This window comes from Panicum virgatum, chromosome 8N (assembly GCF_016808335.1).
Source record: "Panicum virgatum strain AP13 chromosome 8N, P.virgatum_v5, whole genome shotgun sequence".
NCBI classification, from domain to species: domain Eukaryota; kingdom Viridiplantae; phylum Streptophyta; class Magnoliopsida; order Poales; family Poaceae; genus Panicum; species Panicum virgatum.
The window spans coordinates 41,737,524-41,754,658 of NC_053152.1; the positions used below are offsets into that span (position 1 = coordinate 41,737,524).

At 47.1% G+C, this 17,135-nt stretch overlaps 3 long non-coding RNA genes across 6 annotated transcripts; 1 reads left to right on the forward strand and 2 right to left on the reverse strand.

The window, feature by feature from the left end:
• Window positions 1-591: 591 nt before the first annotated feature.
• LOC120686215 lies at window positions 592-1,659 on the reverse strand. Of its 2 annotated transcripts, none has more exons than XR_005680036.1 (2): window positions 1,643-1,659; window positions 592-1,447 (listed from the first exon to the last, which is right to left on the reverse strand). It is a non-coding gene; the product is annotated as an uncharacterized LOC120686215 (long non-coding RNA). The 2 variants fall into 2 exon arrangements; XR_005680037.1 differs by having other exon boundaries at window positions 592-1,381; window positions 1,643-1,653.
• Window positions 1,660-1,836: 177 nt separating this feature from the next.
• On the reverse strand, window positions 1,837-5,898 carry LOC120686214. Of its 2 annotated transcripts, none has more exons than XR_005680035.1 (7): window positions 5,345-5,898; window positions 4,992-5,204; window positions 4,682-4,832; window positions 4,514-4,582; window positions 4,257-4,341; window positions 3,913-4,005; window positions 1,837-2,622 (listed from the first exon to the last, which is right to left on the reverse strand). It is a non-coding gene; the product is annotated as an uncharacterized LOC120686214 (long non-coding RNA). The 2 variants fall into 2 exon arrangements; XR_005680034.1 differs by having other exon boundaries at window positions 4,514-4,596; window positions 5,345-5,897.
• A 4,732-nt stretch (window positions 5,899-10,630) lies between these two features.
• Window positions 10,631-11,029, forward strand: LOC120686687. 2 transcript variants are annotated; one of them, XR_005680313.1, is made up of 2 exons: window positions 10,631-10,782; window positions 10,867-11,029. It is a non-coding gene; the product is annotated as an uncharacterized LOC120686687 (long non-coding RNA). The 2 variants fall into 2 exon arrangements; XR_005680314.1 differs by having other exon boundaries at window positions 10,632-10,790.
• The last annotated feature ends 6,106 nt before the right edge of the window (window positions 11,030-17,135 follow it).

Below are 17,135 nucleotides of genomic sequence, written 5' to 3' on the forward strand. Positions count from 1 at the left end.
TCGTCAATTTCAAAGATTTACCGGCTCAGTCTTCGAAGATGTTCATAGGGGTAGAATTTGCCTATGTGTGTTCATAGTTATGATTATCTGAATTGTATTGTGTAATCTCAATAAAAAATTTATACAATTTTGGTTTGGATGAGAACGCAGAAATATTAACTAAGGCCACGTTTCAAGATCAATGGGAACTAGTCATGGAAAACATGTTTGCTCTTTGTGTTGTATTTGCGCGCGCGCTAGTATTCAAGGATGACATGATCTCTAACAAAGAAGCTACTATGTGCCACCGATAAACATATCCCAATCCGCCATTAAACATTATCAGCAAAGGAAATCAACGTTAGTTGGAGCTCTTTGTAACGACTACAACGACCGGGGCATCATCCATGGAAGTCGGAACGACGCATGAGAGTGATCCAGCATCTCATGTGGACCATCCTGATGGACGGTCTCGCCGGCTGCAACATGCGCAAGCAAGGACGCGATGCAAGATTTGCAAGTGCTCTTTACTTAAACTAGTAGAGCTTGCAAGTGCTCTTTACTTAAACTAGTAGAGCGCACGTGCGACATCGCCCGCACGTGTTTAAAAAATAATGTTGCAAAAAAATAACCACGCTAAGTTTAAGTTGCAACAAAAACTTTGGCCTGTCCTTTGAAAAAAAAAACTAATTATGAAAATATCACGGGGCTCAAGATGAGGGAACCGTTCAACCATTGCTAGCTATACTGCAACTTACAAACCTTGCCTAAACTACTGCGTTCGGCTGGTCTCCAGCCCTCCAGCGCTACAGTTTTTCCCTCTCACATCCCTCCAGCTCCAACCTCCAGCCACCAGCCAGGTAACAGTGTTTTTCTCACACCACTCCAGCTCCAGCCTGATGCCATATTGCCTGACTCATAGAGCTTGCACAGTCACCAGCCAACGAGAACCATGGTCTCAATGTTGCCGAGCATCCGAACAAGCTTTTCTTGGTTGAGCTGAAACCACTGGACCTCCAAATTGCTTTCTTTCTTTCTTTCAAAAAGATAACTACAGATTGAGAGATATTGGAAGTCTTACATAGATCAGAATGAATAAACTAAAAAGCAGATATTGTGATGTGATATACACCTATGGGACATGTCAAAAACTCCCATTGATACGCCTATTGGCTGCCATGCCACCATAATGCGAGACATGGCAAGCACCTGTTTCAGAAGTTAAATGTTCAACAAAATTAAAAATCTTTATCCAACAAAGCAAGGAGCAGAGGTGGTAAAAGATGTACCATGCACCTTGTTTATATCCTAAAATGAATGGATGCATGGTAATCTGTCTTCCTCAGGGACAAATACTTTATTTAAAACTATGTCTCCATTTTGTACCATTCTGGGTCCGATTCTGTTACATATGGGATTTAGGTATGAGTGCCAGATGATGGCTGTAAATATCCATGGCAGTGCCAGTCTAAAAATTGAAGAGTGGCAATTAAAGTTTAGACAAATTGGTTCCAAACATGGCTTTAAGAATATTAAAGAAAATTCCAAATTTAAAGAAAACCACCTGGGCTTTAACAATATTTGACATCTCATTCAAATATAGTTATAGCCTAGAAAATTGCAGAGGCAAGAATATTCCTGTTATCTTGATTATATGACTTACCTGGCCACAAAGTTCTGTTTTCCCATGTTATACAGTCGTCCGACTAATCGCGATTAATCGCGATTAGTCGACCTTATCGCTCCGCTGGCTTCGATAAGTGAAACGACTAGCTTTTGTCGATCAAATGTCTGATCGTCCGACTAATCGTCGCATAATCGCGATTAGTCGTCCGACTAGCTACTTGGACGATCAGCTTTTATCTTCTGATTGAACTTTGGTTCTTTCAGCTTGATGCATTTCCAGACTTCAAAAGTCAATAACATAATCCCAAATTTTGATGTCTGAATCATGAGCATTTGTTCCTTCAGGAACCGTTGCTGAAGATGGAGTTAGAAAATCCTGCACTTCTTTCTGGCAACTGGTCACAGCTTTGTATAACCTGCAAAGTAAGTAGAACTCAATTGAGCGATTCAATTGTCCCTTTCCTTGATTGATAGTCTCATGAATCCGATTTCCTGACTTCATTACAGAAGTGGTGAGTCCCAACCCTTGACTGTATAACATGACTGTACTTATATAGTATATAAGTACATATACATGTACATATATGTCGTGGGATATATAGGACGACTATAGCGACGATTAGGACCGACTAGGGTCGACTAATCGACCTGATCGACGACTAGACACGACTAGTCGCCTTATCGGTGCCATGGCGACTAGGTTCGACTAGACGACTGTATAACATTGCTGTTTTCCTTCTCCACCATTCAAGTGTTGCTCTCCAAACCTGATTGAAACCTAGCATTAAGAAGTATATGGTTGTGAAAGAAAAAAAAACACAATTCATCTTGAAAATAGAGCTATCTTGGAGATCTGAAATTTCAGAGAGAAGAGGCCGCAGCTTCCACCCAAAAGAATGCTCCTTCTCCTTGTTGCAATTGAAGAACCGCCTCCCTGCAATCCGTATGAAAGTCTGCAATCTGTAATTGAAGCAATCTTCCATTCTCAGCTAGGTGCTTCTTCTTGTTTTTAAAATTCTGTACAAAGAACACCATTCTTTGTAAATAAATAACAAAGGTAAGAGTATCTATAACTACTATTCTTCAGCACATGGTGGGGATTGAAATCAAAAGGTGTGTCACTGCAGGAATTTAAAAAACAATTTTTAAATGGACATCTAGGAGCTCTGCCATACATGTTAGAGCCTATTTGGTTACAGTGCAGAGAAACTCATACCGAGTATACATAATTTCAGCCATTTCTAAAATGAGAAATGGTTACGAATAATATGACAACAAGATAACAAATGTAAAGGTGAGAACTACAAATAATAGTAGTGGTACCACACTAATGCATGAACTCAACATCTCAGGAAAAAAAACTATGTTTATGAATGAATAAAAAGTTAAAAACACATGTCAGAGGAATCAGGTTAACAATATAGACAGGCTGAAGTTAACAACTCTTTTTACCAACTGGTCATATAGACAGGCTGAAGTTAACAGCTCCTTTTACCAACTGGTCATCCAACAAGATCATTTAAACAGATAAAAAAAATAGAAGCTCATTTGGCTGCAAATTAGTTTTAAAGTTGAGCACAAGCACATCAATCATACAAACCACATTCACAGTATAGATAAAGCTCACAATTCAGTTGAGTGGGACCTACTTTGAGTTGCTTTCTGTCAACTAACTTGCTATGCTGTCCAACTTCAGTTGAGTGGGACCTACTTTGAGTTGCTTTCTGTCAACTAACTTGCTATGCTGTCCAACCAGTCAACTAATCTAGCTGAGTGACTATAATCTAAAAAAGGGTATGGATCAAGCAAAGAGTACTACTGTAGAGGGTATCTAATGAGAATGAAATAAACCACATCAACTGGCTCAAAATGTTCTATTGAAAGCAGTACAAATATTTTTTTCATGTGATAAATTCTGGAAGCACTGGTTTCTTATAGTAAGTAAATAAGATGCCCATCTATTATTTAAACGTTTCCCTCTCTCATAATAATCCATGAAAATTACAAAATTCATCAAAAAGGCATGCACCAGTTTCAGGCATCTAAAAAATGCCTAAAGCATAGTGCAACAATCTGATCAAACTAACAGCTGGAACTAAATTCACGTGATGACAATACCAGGTCAAAACTTTTAATGAACAAATTATTCTGTTCAATATTTTGTACATAACTGCAAAGGGAAATGACTGCCTCTTGCCCTTTTACAACAGAATGTTCAACATGCAGCTGTTCAAATATCTATGATGGTATTTCATAGTCCAATTACTGTCATCTAGTGAGGCTATAAATGCCAGGGAATAGTGATACATGTTTCAAATAATCGTCCATGAACATGATTGCATGATCATCCTGCCCAGAACTAAGTTTGAATATACGCAACACTTTGTCTTTCTTGAATGACTGCAAAACAAGAAGGCCTTTTTCATTTTTCATTGTCATAGTGATAACCAAGAAAAAAAACTCTCAGAAATTTAGTTTTTTGTTTGTTATTATATCAAATCTCTGAATCTGACCGGTGATAAAATCTAGCATGGTCACATGATAATTCTAGAAACCAACACAGAAATACAGATAAGAAATGTATTGTTCCATAAAACAAGCAATGCACTGATGTCCCAGAAAAGAGCAATAACATGAGTTTAAAAGAAAACCTCCAAGTCTCTGTCAACTTGTGTTCTATCTATCCTTCACACTGCTATACAATTGTGACTGCAAAACGAATGGCTGCACCACAAGCTGCAAGTGATGGCAAAATAGGATGTAACTTACTCAGTACCAAAAAAAAGGAAGCAATGAAATAAGTACACCTGATTAACAAGTACAAAATAAAACATGTTTTTGTGTGATCAATATTCTCTTATAGAAGGATTGGAAAGATGAGACCATATTTATAAGGGAGGCAAAGTACCTTTTCTAGCTTTGAAAACTGGGTGCGCATCAATTGAAGAGCTATCATGGTATCGTTGAATGTAGTCCTCTGTATCATCAGAACTGTTAAATACAGTAATAGTTTCAGTTTTCTATGACTCAAGACACACAAGAGAGGCAACCAAACTGGTGAAAGAATAGCACCCACCAAGGCTTGAGCAGATTTGATCTCTGCCTAGAGGATGTTCATCATTATCATTAGCACAGTACCCATTTCTTGTCCTTTGATAGGCTAATGACACTAATCTTATTGTTCCTTTGAGAGCTTCCTCAGACAAAGTACTAAGCAACTTAGCACCCTGCAAACCAGTAAAAGAAAAAATAACTTAAAATCAGTGTGCTGAGACTCAAGAAAAAATGTTAATCAAGCACGAGAAGTGGGCTAGCATGGTTATCATCAGTCAATTGGTATGGAGTATGGACAGTGGAACTATAGTTTGGGGGATGGATTGAATAACCTCTTCGTCGATCAGGAGAGCGTCGATACTTCGTGCGACTATTTGAATTGAACTTCGTCGATCAGTTTGGAAGTCATAAATATTAATTGATCGACAAGAACCATTCTGTAGAATCTAGAAGCCATTGATACCCTCACGGCAACCAGTGCAGAGGACGTTCTTCGTTGTACATGCCCGGTCCGCCATTTTGGACTTGATTGTCTCCCGAACGAGCTGCTCGGCGAGCAACATGCAGGCCAAGCTCAGACAGGCAGCGGAAACAAGCAAGATAACAAGAAAACAACGCACTGCGGGCACAACGCATGCAAGGCAAGAGAGCGACGCGACGACCGAGGAGGGCAGTGAGGCATAACCTTGGCCTGCGAGTGCCCGGCGTGTACGCGGCGGCGGTACCGCGGCCCCGGCAGGCGTGACCGACGTGGGTGACGAGGCCGCGGTACGCGATCGGGTCGTCGTCCCGTAGGAGGCGCGCCTAGCCGCGGCACGCGAGGCACCCGCACCCGCCCTCCTCGATCCATCTGGAGAGCCGAGCCCTTCTCCTCCCCCAAACGCGCCGCGGGTGTGGCGCCCGGCCAGATCTGGCCAGCCAGACGTGCGACGACACGCTTCTTGGCTGGCCGCGCGCCGCGCTCCTGATTGGGATCCCGCGGAGGGGGCGTCGTGGGGGAGGCCAAGCGGCGGGCGGGGGCGTCGGCGTGCTGCTGGCGTGGCGGCCGGGCGGCGAGGACGGTCCGGGCGACCCCAGGATCTGGTCGAGGGAGGGGACGGCGGCATAGAGGGGCCCGCGATCTGGGCGTGAGAGAGGGAGCGGCGGTGGATTTCGCGGAGAGAAGGGAGGCGGGGTCAGGCGGGTAGACGGAGGCGCGGCCGGCGGGTCGCAAAGATGGAAAGCGCTCCCCCATCCACGGATTCAGCGCGACGTCGGGCGTAGATGAGGGGTATGGGTGAGGGGTAGGCGCCGTCGTGGGTGAAAAAAAAAAACAGCGCTCCCTCTCCGATTGAACTGGTGGGAGGGTGGTTTTCGCTTCACAAGGCCTTTGATCAATATTACATGTGAGTCTAAAAGCGGTGGTATGTGAGGTGGATAGATAGATTTTGCTTGATAAAAAATGTTTCAGTTGTTTAAATTCTTAAAAATAGATAGAAAAAAGATTTGCAAGTGCTTGACTAGCATCACAGTGTTGGATGCATGGGCTTGACCGCTTGAGTGCTTGACAATGCTAGCTGCCATGCTGGCAGAGCAAGTCAGCTGCTGAGTTGGACACGCTTGCCCTTGACCGATCCATGAGGGGCCTGTTTGGTTTTATTCATGCTACTCGCGCTATAAAGAAATTTTGTATGTATGGAGTGCTAAATAAAATTTATTTGTAAAATCTTTTTACGGATGGGTGTAATTTTTCGCGACGAATCTAATGATAGTAATTAATCGATGATTGGCTACATTAATACTATAGTAACCAACCTCTAATCATGCGATCAAATGCCTCATTAAATTCGTCTCGCAAAGTAGCGCAGGAGTTGTGAAGTTAGTTTTGTAAACTGCTTTTATTTAGTACCACTAATTACTGGTCAAAATTCTGCACAAACCAAACAGGACCGAGATGTGAGGGCAGCTCCAATGTGTATTCCAAGGAGGTGCTAAGAGGAGAGAGAAAGAAATAGAGAATGTGCTATACATTGGAGTGCTGGTGCTAGCTTAGCAAACTCTAGCACCGGTATCTTGTTTGGGCACCCGTTGCTAGAGGAGAGAGAAGGGGGGAAGGCTATAACTTGTGGGCCCAGCTTTATCCCACCTTGTTCGCTGTGCTGATTTCGGTTGATTTTGGCTGGTTTCGGCTGGTTTATGTGAGAGGGAAGAAGCTGAAAGAAGCCGAAAGAAGCGAAGCAAACGGAGTGTCCATGGATGGGTGCAATGAGGTGCTATATATTGGAGCACATTTTGCTAAGCTAGCAGGGATGACATAGCACGGTCTTAGCACCCCCTCACGTTCCATACATTGGTGCTGCCCTGAGGCGGACAAGCAGCATGGCCCTGTTTGGTTCGTGCTAGAATTGTAGCGCGCTAGAAATAATAACAACATTGACTATTAATTATGGTGTCAAACAAAGTCAGTTTACAAAATTAACTTCAGAACCCCCGCGCTAGTGACTCTGAAGAATCTAATGAGGCTTTTGGCCGCGCGATTAGAGGATGATTACTGTAGCATCACTGTAGCTAATTATTGATTAATTACCATCATTAGATTCGTCGCGAACAATTACCCTCATTTCTAAAAAAATTTTACAAATAGACTTCATTTAGTACATCATGCATGCGAGAATTCTTGCACTTCCAAGGCCCATGTGATGGAACGCTAGAGCTTGACCGGACACTGTTGGGATCGAGGGAGAAAGGGAGAGAGGACGAAGGGGGGCAAAAGAATAAAGCACGGCATGGACTCGCTGGGAAAAGCCAGGGATCGTGGCTGCAGACTGCAGAGGCAGCTGCTGGGGTTTGGACCGTCCCGGAGGAGGAGATGCCGCGCCCGGAGTAGACAAATTTGCTCATCATGACCAAACAGGATCGCTACAGGTTTTCTCCCGTGAAGGACGGGCTGCGACCTTCCACTCTTTCGTTTTCATTTTCACGATGAAAGGAATCACAGAAAAAAGGAACCTACAAACTAAGTCCGTGTGTTTGGATGCAAAATTTTAAATTCCAAATTTTTTTCCGGCACCTGCATAGAGACTTAAATCTAGACGAAATAAAAAACGCATTGCGACTGCTGTCTGTAAATGGTGAGACGAATCTAATTAAGCTGTAATTAGATGCTAAATTGCTACAGTAATGCTACAGTAAATAACCTCTAATGGCGGATTAACTAGACTCATTAGATTCGTCTCGCGATTTACAGGCGAGTCCTGTAATTATTTGTGTGATTAGTCTATGTTTAGTACTTCAAATGTAGAAAGATGTCTTTTCAAAATTTTTACAACGCGCAACCAAACAGAGCCTAAGCAAGTTTTCATCCCAACTCCAAAATTAAATGAGTTTTTTTATTATTACAGTGTTGGCTGTCCTCCATGGATCAGGCGTTCGTCATTTCTGTTGAGTTTCATGTACTTCATCCAAAAAGAATTTTAAGCTAACAGGAAAACGTGAGCAATTAACTCATACTTCAATCGTTCCACCGTACATTTCACGTGCAAACTCGCTAATGCACTAAAAGTGTAAGTAGGAGCCACATATCACAAAAGTCCTGTTTACACCCTCAACTATCATAAAAATCTAATTTTTTCAATCATTAATTAAGATAAATAACAAAGGATATTTAGCTATCGAAACCGGCAAGTTTGGCCCATATGGTTTCAAAGGCGGTTCGTTTTATTTTGTGAAAAAATAAAATATTCAAATTTAAATTAAAAAATTCATATGCAATTCATTTTAGAAAAATATGAAACAAGTACCAAAATTTTTCTTTAAAATGTAACTTATCTATTGGCACTTCACTTCTAAGTTATTTGGATTCAATTTTTACATATTTTTAGTATTTATTTGCTTGTAGTTATATATATATTATTATTATTTAATAAATAGATTTAAATAGATCAATAATAGACATGTTACAATTTTAGAAAAATATTGGTACCCTTTTCATATTTTCCTAATTTAAAATGAGTTAGTTTTGATTCTTTTAGATCTAATGATTTTTTTTGTTTTTAAAAAAATGCAAAACCACCTTCGAAACTAATAAAGGAGGAGTCAAGCTCGGGCTAACTAGGATCACGCTCTCGAAGAGGGAATCCAGCAAACAAAATCTACGTAGCGATAATGTTGGCAACACTAGAGTTTAAAGATGAATGCGTACGGATATTGAAATTGTTGACGTATAAGTAAACTATGCAATCTTTCCCCATCAGCTTAATTTTTTTTTGTTGAATCTGTTGGTGCACGCATGCAATTTAATATGGTATCACATTGACAAGTGTCGAACCCATATCCATGCTGATGCAACTTATATAAATAAGGGAATCGAACTATCACAAAATTTGATTTTCACTATAAAACTGGATAACAAGGGTCATCCAATTATTAGAATCACACAAGTTTATTTGAAGCACCTCCAAGAGATTAGTCACATAATTTCCTAAAAATAAAATTAGCTATATTAAAGAAAAAATGCCTCCAACAGGCTTTGTAAATAACTCTCCAAATCTAGTAGCTCTTCATCCCACCTTATTCGCTCTCTACTTTTGGATAGCCTATCTCTAGCCAATCCAGCCTCTTAGAGCATGGCTAATGAGCCAGCTGAAGGCTAAATGCTATTGCTATGTCATATGAAGTTGGGAATATAGCCTGTTAATATAATAGCTTGGCTACTAGTTGGCTGTTAGAATGGTTGGATTGAAGATGTACACAATTAAGTATGGCTAGCAAAAGACTGTCACCTTTTTCTCAATTCTTGCTAGGCGTTTCACCAGCCGGCTCTATTCTCTCTCCCTTATTCTCTCACATCCAGCTCATATTTTTGTTAACATGGATTGCTCCTAGCCAGCTGACTAGGCATCATAATATTTGCTCTTAGTTTTATAGAGTCGGTTGTTGGAGTATTCTTGTATTTTTTTTATCAAATCTATTTTAGAGGGTATCGAAATTATTAAATTTAGCTAGTTTTTTGGCTAATCTTTTGGAGATGCTCGGGCAGCTCTCCAGTGTGTTCATAAAAAACAAGTGAATCACATGACATTTATGCAGCGTACTATACTAGCATCTGGTGCCACACTAGTTGCTAATAGAGAGCAAGTAACTAGTTGCTAATAGAGAGCAAATAAGATCCTATATATATGCACTCTATGGTCTATAGCGTTCTAGCCATCGGACCGGTCTGCAGGGAGTGTGCCGCATGCGACTTGTGAGTAGGGGTGGCAAATGGTCTTAATTTTTATCTAGATAATTTAAAAGCCGAATTTTAAAAAAAATAGAGTCATAATCTTATTCAATTTTAAACTAAAAAATAAGAATTAAATAGAATTATGATAAGAGTATTAAAGTCATATCCCATTACCACCCACCCTTGTCAGAGAGAAAGGGGTCGCGCGGTAGTACATGTAATCATTACCGGCGCAAAAAGTCCTCGACATTTGGTCTCCCCCAAGTTCTTTCACGGCACTATCACAATGGCCGTGCCTTGCCTTTGTCACGCAGCGCGATATCTTTTGCATTTCCATGTGGCAGCTAGCTAGCTAGCTTTAATTTATTTTTTTTCTTTAGCATTATTTCTACGCTGTCACTTCGACGATTGAGAAGCATAATACAAGGAACTGCTACCAGGTGCAGGACCAAGGAAAAAATTTCGACGGGTAAATCCGGTTTACCGGAAAATTTACCGTTACCGGTAGTGTCCGAGAAACGGATTTCGGTGATATTTCGTATTTATCGGTTTCAAATTTGAAAATTTTAAAAAAATTTATATAAAATAGGGTAAAAATCTGATAAAAAACTAGACATTTTTATGAGCATTTTGGACTAACATTTTTTGAAATCTAACCTCATATGTTGTGTAAAAAAAATAGACCCATACGACGGTGAGGATGATGATAGCTCTACCTCTGTCAGTTCCACCTACAGCTACCCGTCGGCACCCACCTTTGTGTGGCCACCACAACCACATCCGATGGTTGTCCCTCCGCGTCCTCTATATGGATATCCTCATATGTACTATCAAGGATACCTCCCATATGGATTTCCTCACATGTACTATCAGGAATATCCCCCAGAGCAAGATCACAGAGATGACGAATGAGTACCCATGTATGTAGGTAACACATCTTATTTTCTCACTTGCATTCATTTCGTTTGCATCTTCTCATCCATTTTATTTATTCCATTCTATAGGATTCGACGTTACAATGTGAGTCATCAACAATTTCCGGTCGGTCGTAAGGTTTTCCTGTTGGAAAACACCGAAATAAAAATTTTAGAGTATATTTTGTGTTAACTATTTGAGACTTGTATTATTTGAACCTATAAATTGTGTTAACAAGTTGAACCTATATTTATTGCATTTGGATTGTGGTTTGTATTGATATACATATGTTTTACGTCAAATCTATTAATATTTGCTTTGTAAGAAAATCATTATGCATATTGAACTATTATATATAAGAATTAGATATAATTCTCTAAAAATATTCCACTTCTCTTAACACAATTTGTTATTTTCTATCGTGGTCAACATTTTTCGGTCCATACGCAGCGAATTCCACCGAAATTACAACTGAGTTCGGTCGAAAAATCCGAAATTCGATGATTTCAAATTTGAATTGGTTTACCGATCGGTAAATCCGGTAAACCGGCGGTTTTCGGTAACTTACCGTTACCGGTGAGGACCGGTAAATCACTTACCGCCGGTAAGTTTTTCCCTGTGCAGGACATGCAGGCCCGCGACTTCTTTTTTTCTTAAAAAAAAGGTAGGTTGACCATTCAGGCGAAAAGAAATGAAAAAGGTTATTCACCCCATGAGTCCATGATCGTCCTAACATCACTGTGTGACACTAAATTAAAGGTTGCCCAAACAAGTGTAATTTTCTTAATGGTCGAGAATTATCGTTAATTCTTAACGTTTCTTTTGTCAAGTGGCCTATGGTTGCTCTAGTTCAGACTTTTTCCGAGAGGAGAAACAAATTGGCAACCAACAAATTTTGTACAAAAAGAATGTCGGCCAAGTTGATAATTAAATTGACCTCCAGGGGTTCCCTGATTTTTTTTTGTTTTTACTCTACTTGGGGAAATTATAAAAAATATAAATAGTTGCTAAAAACTCCGGACTACCCATGCAGGTCTTGTACTGCACATATGTGTCATGCATGGGTACTGTCGGTACAATGTATCAGGGATACCCACTCCTACTGCAGCAAGGCAGGGCCTGTGTAGTTATCCGTAACTACTCCCAAAGGACGGAGCAGCCAGGCCCCATGGGTCAGGCTCTTACCTCACCAGGCCAACGGCCCCGAGGCCGTTCCCCGATTGGGATAGGTCCGGAGACGCCACGTGTCCCTGAGGAAGGGAAGCTCCGAAGCTGACAGCCGAGGCCCCGGACCCCCATAGGGGTTCGGGACTTCACGCGTCCATCCGGACCTCCCACGCGGTAGAACCAACATACCGCCGGGGGTCCGGACCCGCCACGTGTCCCGGAGGCACGTGGCGCGGGCTCGTGCGCGCACCTTCCACTGGAAGACTCGCCCACCCACCACATTCAATGCGGTGAGTTGAGGCGTGCTCTGCCACCACGGCATGCGGGCAGTCTTTGTCAGACCTCACTGTGCACCGCGTATTACCAAGGTACACAGTACAGCCGCCTGTGCCGTCCCCGCGCAGAGCCCGTCTGCTGCATTAATTGGATACGACGGCACGACACTTTTCAATCATGCCGCCTACGCCGCAAGCTACACAGCCCGTTCAGCTACGTGGCAGGCGACGCCGCCAGCCTACGTCTGGCGCCGTTCCGACAAGACAGCGCCTGGATATGCTGAACGAGGGACTCCAGGAGCAGGCAAGGGAATCCAGGGCAAAGATCTCCTCCGCCTGCGACGCTGTAATGTATGAATAGTACATTACTCTATACCGCACCAGTTGGGCCCACCTGTCGGGGACCCAGCAGCCATGTACGCGCCTCCCTTGAGATATAAAAGGGAGGCACTCGCTGTACAGGACAAGCTCTCTAGATCACACACTCAGGCTCGCCCAAGCTCTCGCAGACTCTCTCGAGTCAAGGCAATACAACACACAGTGGACGTAGAGTATTACGCTCCGGTGGCCCGAACCACTCTAAACCCTTGGTGTTCATCGTGTTCTTGAGTGAGATCGAACTAGTCGCTAGCTAACCCCCGAGTACTCACCCTCTGGGCTTAGGCGGGTGCATTCCGCCACCCGGCTGTGGTTTGCCACACCACGACATTTGGCGCGCTAGGTAGGGGCACTTAGCTGGTTTCGGTTCATCTCTTGCTCGTCTCCATGGTTCGGGTGGACGACATGGAGATGACTTAGGGTTTAGTGCTACTAAGCTGTAACTTTGAAGTGGTTTACAGGTTAAGCCTTGACTGGTGGTAGCCAGCCTCAAACCATTGAGCCTATCTACCAGGGGGTCCCGGCATCCGCTTTAAGGTTCCATGCAGATTGAGGTCCAGTTTCGATGGTAGATAGACTCAAAACAACTGAGTCTATCTCCCAGGGGGCCCGGGCCGTTCGCTTTGAGCCACAAACCAGATCGATCCTGCATGCATCAAACAGCTAAGTTGCAGTATCATTGCTTTCATACAAGCGAGTTTGATTCTTCTGTCTGTAGTTCTTTCTGCTACACAGGGAAGAGAATAACACGCTCGCTCGGCTTGCAAACTATGCTACACCTATGCCCAAGGACGCTTGCCCAACCTCATACGGGGTCCGATGTGTCTTCTACGGCTCGAGTGGCAGATAGGTTCAAACACCTGAACCTATCCGCCAGGGGGCCAGGGCCCCGGGGTGCGCGCTGTATACCGCAAACCACTATCTGACAAATAGCTAAGTTGAAGTTTTCTTCTATTAGAAAATTTCAAACTAGTACAATGTTTGTTACATAACGCAAAAGATACAAAGATACAATGCCCAGCTCAAGGCTCTGCAGGCTCCCACTTGAAGTAGGCGGCGATGAAGTCGATGACCTCCCGCACGCTGTCCCGAGCGGCGGCCTCCGTCTCCGCTACAGGACCATCGACCACGGGCGTCAGCGAGATGGCCGGGTCGTGGCTCCGGAGGCAGGTCAGGATGTGCTCCGCCACCATCCGGATCAGCTCGCGGCCCTCGGCTTCAAGCTGGCCAGCTAGGACCGGCTCCAGACGCCGGAGCCTATCCGAGGCGGAGTTCAGCACTGGGAGGGCGTCAGCTATCGAAGCTGGCGGCTCCGCCACTTGGATTGGGCTCATTCCAAGCGGCACCAGTGCTAAGCTCGCTTCGGTCGCCCAGTCAGCGATTCGCTGGGCCCCCGCGCGCTGGTCCTCCTGGAGTTTACGGACCGCCTCCTGGACTACCTCCTGCACCTGGGTGTCCAGAGCCGCCTTGGCCACCTCCATCTCGCGGGACCTTTCCTCGAGCTCGGCTTTCCTCTTCTCCGCCCACTCCTTCTGCTTCTTGAGGGAGTCCCACTGGCGCCCAAGTTCCTTCTCCATGTTGGCCGCGTTGGACTCCCGCTTATCAAGGGACTTCCGGTCCTCCTCCAGCTCCGCCTCGGCAACAGCCAGCTTGCTGGCTCTCTCCTGCAGTTGCTCGCGCCATCCCTGCAGAGTTGCAGAGAGATTGTCGGGCTCCTGCCTCCGGACCTCGAGACCCTGGCTGCGAGTCTCCAGCTCGGACTGTTGGGCCGCGAGGCGAGTCTCAAGGTCAGACCGCTGAGCCGCGAAGCTAACAACCTCCAGGGCGAAGGTCTCCTCCCGCTGCGCCACGTTTTTCTCCCAGCTCCATACTGCGAACTCCCGGTCAAACATCTTCCGAAGGTTGACCCGGTAGGCCTCTTGGTCGGCCTTGAGTTTGGACCGGACTTCCACAGCATGGGAGGCTTCAGCCTTCGTGTGCGCTTCCAGGCGGGTGTGCCAGTCGGAGAGGCGCTGGCACTCACTCTCCAGAGCAGCCCACTCCCGCCGGAAGGCCGCCTCGGCGGAGGAGGTTGCGTCCTCTATCGACCACCGGACCTGGACCAGCACCTGGGGGAGGGGAGTCGCTTCCTCCTCCGGGGGTTGAAGCTGCAGGAGCTGCCTGCCAAAGACCACCTCCAACTCCTCCTCTGCAACAGGACCGGAGCTGGAGGTGGGAGCTTCCGGTGCAGGCATCGAAGCCTCAGTAGTCATTGCACTCGCCGCTGCAGCGCTTGTCTCCGGCGCCTCCGCCGCCGCATCGGGTGCGGCTGCGCCCAGCACCGGCGCCTCCGCCGCCGCCGCGTCGGGTGCGGCTGCGCCCAGCACCGGCGCCTCCGCCGCCGCCGCGTCGGGTGCGGCTGCGCCCAGCACCGGCGCCTCCGCCACCGCCGCGTCGGGTGCGGCTGCGCCCAGCACCGGCGCCTCCGCCGCCGCCGCGTCGGGTGCGGCAGCGCCCAGCACCGGCGCCTCCGCCGCCGCCGCGTCGGGTGCGGCTGCGCCCACCACCGGCACCTCCGCCGCCGCATCAGGTGTGGCTGTGCCCGACACCGGCGTCTCAGCTGCCGCCGCGTTGGGCGCAGCAGCGCTTGACGTCGGCGCACCAGCCGCCGTCGTATCGGGCGCCACCGGGCTTGCGGAAGAGGCTGCACCTGCGCACTCCGCACCCGTCGTCGCACTCACTGTCGTCGCCAAGGCCACTGACGCCTGGACCCCCGCTGAAGGACCAGCGGCGGCGGAAGAACTGCTTGGGCGTGGAGCCCTGGCAACAAAGAGGAGAAGCCTTTAGTAAAGAACAGAGCACCCAGAACAAGCTGAGTAAGCAGAATGGCAGTAACCCAGGAGCGCCGGGTATCCAGCGACCACGGAGGCCCAACGACTACTTCTGTTGCTGCCGCTGTTCCCGTGGTGGCGACGGAGGCGCAACCCGGGACTGGTCCTGCTGCTGCTGCTCCTGTTGTTGCTGCTGCTGCTGCTGCCGTGGCTGCCGCCGCCACTGCTGCCGGAGGGAGCTGTCTCTCGGCGGTGACGGTGGCGGCACGGTCGCCCCGGAGGACCCGCGAGGCCCGGTGGGCCGGGAGCTGCCCTGGCCCGCGCCCTCAGCGGTCCTCTGGCGCTTCACGGTGGGCTCCCCAACTAGGATCCCGTCGCCCCACTGCAACCTGCGCCGGCTCTTATCCCCCGACGACGCACCGGAGCTGCTCCGTACCTGGCTGGGACCGCCTGTGGCGGCGCTACTAGCCACGGCCTGCTTGCCCTTTGTAGTGGGCCCGGCCCCCATGGTGCTTGGCGTAGCTTGATCCTCGGACGCGCCAGGGATCCGGAGCCCACGGTTCGGGTCGCCTCCGGTCTGGCGTGGGGCCAGCCCCCCGTCGTCAAGAGTTGGCAGGGTAGCCAGCACCGCCACCCTCGCAGAGTCCTCGCAGAGGGGGACAACACCCTGGGGAAGGATCAGGTTCTCCGGGATGAAAGCGTCCCCCGTCACCGCCCGCACCAGGACCTCCAAGGCTTCCTGGGTCAGGTCGCTCCCCTCTCTGCGGTGGGTCCTGCTGCAGTTGTTGAGGCCGGTGAAGCTCCAAGCAAGGCGCGGCCGCTGCTTCAGGGGTGCAATCCGGCGCTTCAGGAAATCTCCGAGCACGTGCCACGAGGTGAGGCGGCTCTCCGCCAGCGACCTGATCTTGCCCAGCACGGAGTCGAATTCCGGCTGCAGGGACGGCTTGGCTCTCCAGGATGCTCGGTCGATGGCGGGTCCCTCGGTTGGCAAGGCAAGGCGCTCGTTGGCGTCGGTGGTGGCGATCACCCAATCCTTGCGCCACTCCTCCCACTTCCCGCCAGTAAGGCCGGGAATGTAAAGCATCGGCGGGTCGCTCCATGTCTGGAAATAATATGCCCCCACCTCATCCTTCGCCCTCCCGGACTTCACCAGTATGAAGAAGTAGCGGAAGAGGATGACGCAGGGCCGCACTCCCACAAACATCTCGCACAAATGCACGAAGATAGACGTCGGGAGGAGGGAGTGGGACGTTAGGTGCTGAAGTTGGAGGCCGAAGTCTTCCAGCAGCAACAGCAGGAACGAAGAGATCGGCAGCCCCACGCTGGTGGAAATGTGCGAGGTGAATAGCACAAACTCCCCGGCGCGGAGGTTGCCAAGGGGAACCGAGCCTGCTCGAATCCCCCAAGCAGTCTCCTGAGCACTCCATCCAAGCAGACAGCGCACCGTGCTCAGCTCCTCTTTGGACTAAAACGGCGGGATGAGCAAGTGATGCCATGTTTTGTCATGTTACTAAACAATCTGTCTTTCATTGCAGGAGATTCGAAAGGTGGTGGAAGAGATTGGACCGGAGAATGTCGTGCACGTAGTCACCGACAATGTCTCCAACTACAAAAAAGCATGCAAGGAACTACTAAGTGACGTGTATGACCACATAGCTTAGACACCTTGTCTAGCACACACCGTCAATTTGATGTTGAAGGATATAGCTCGAAGGCTTGAACATGGTG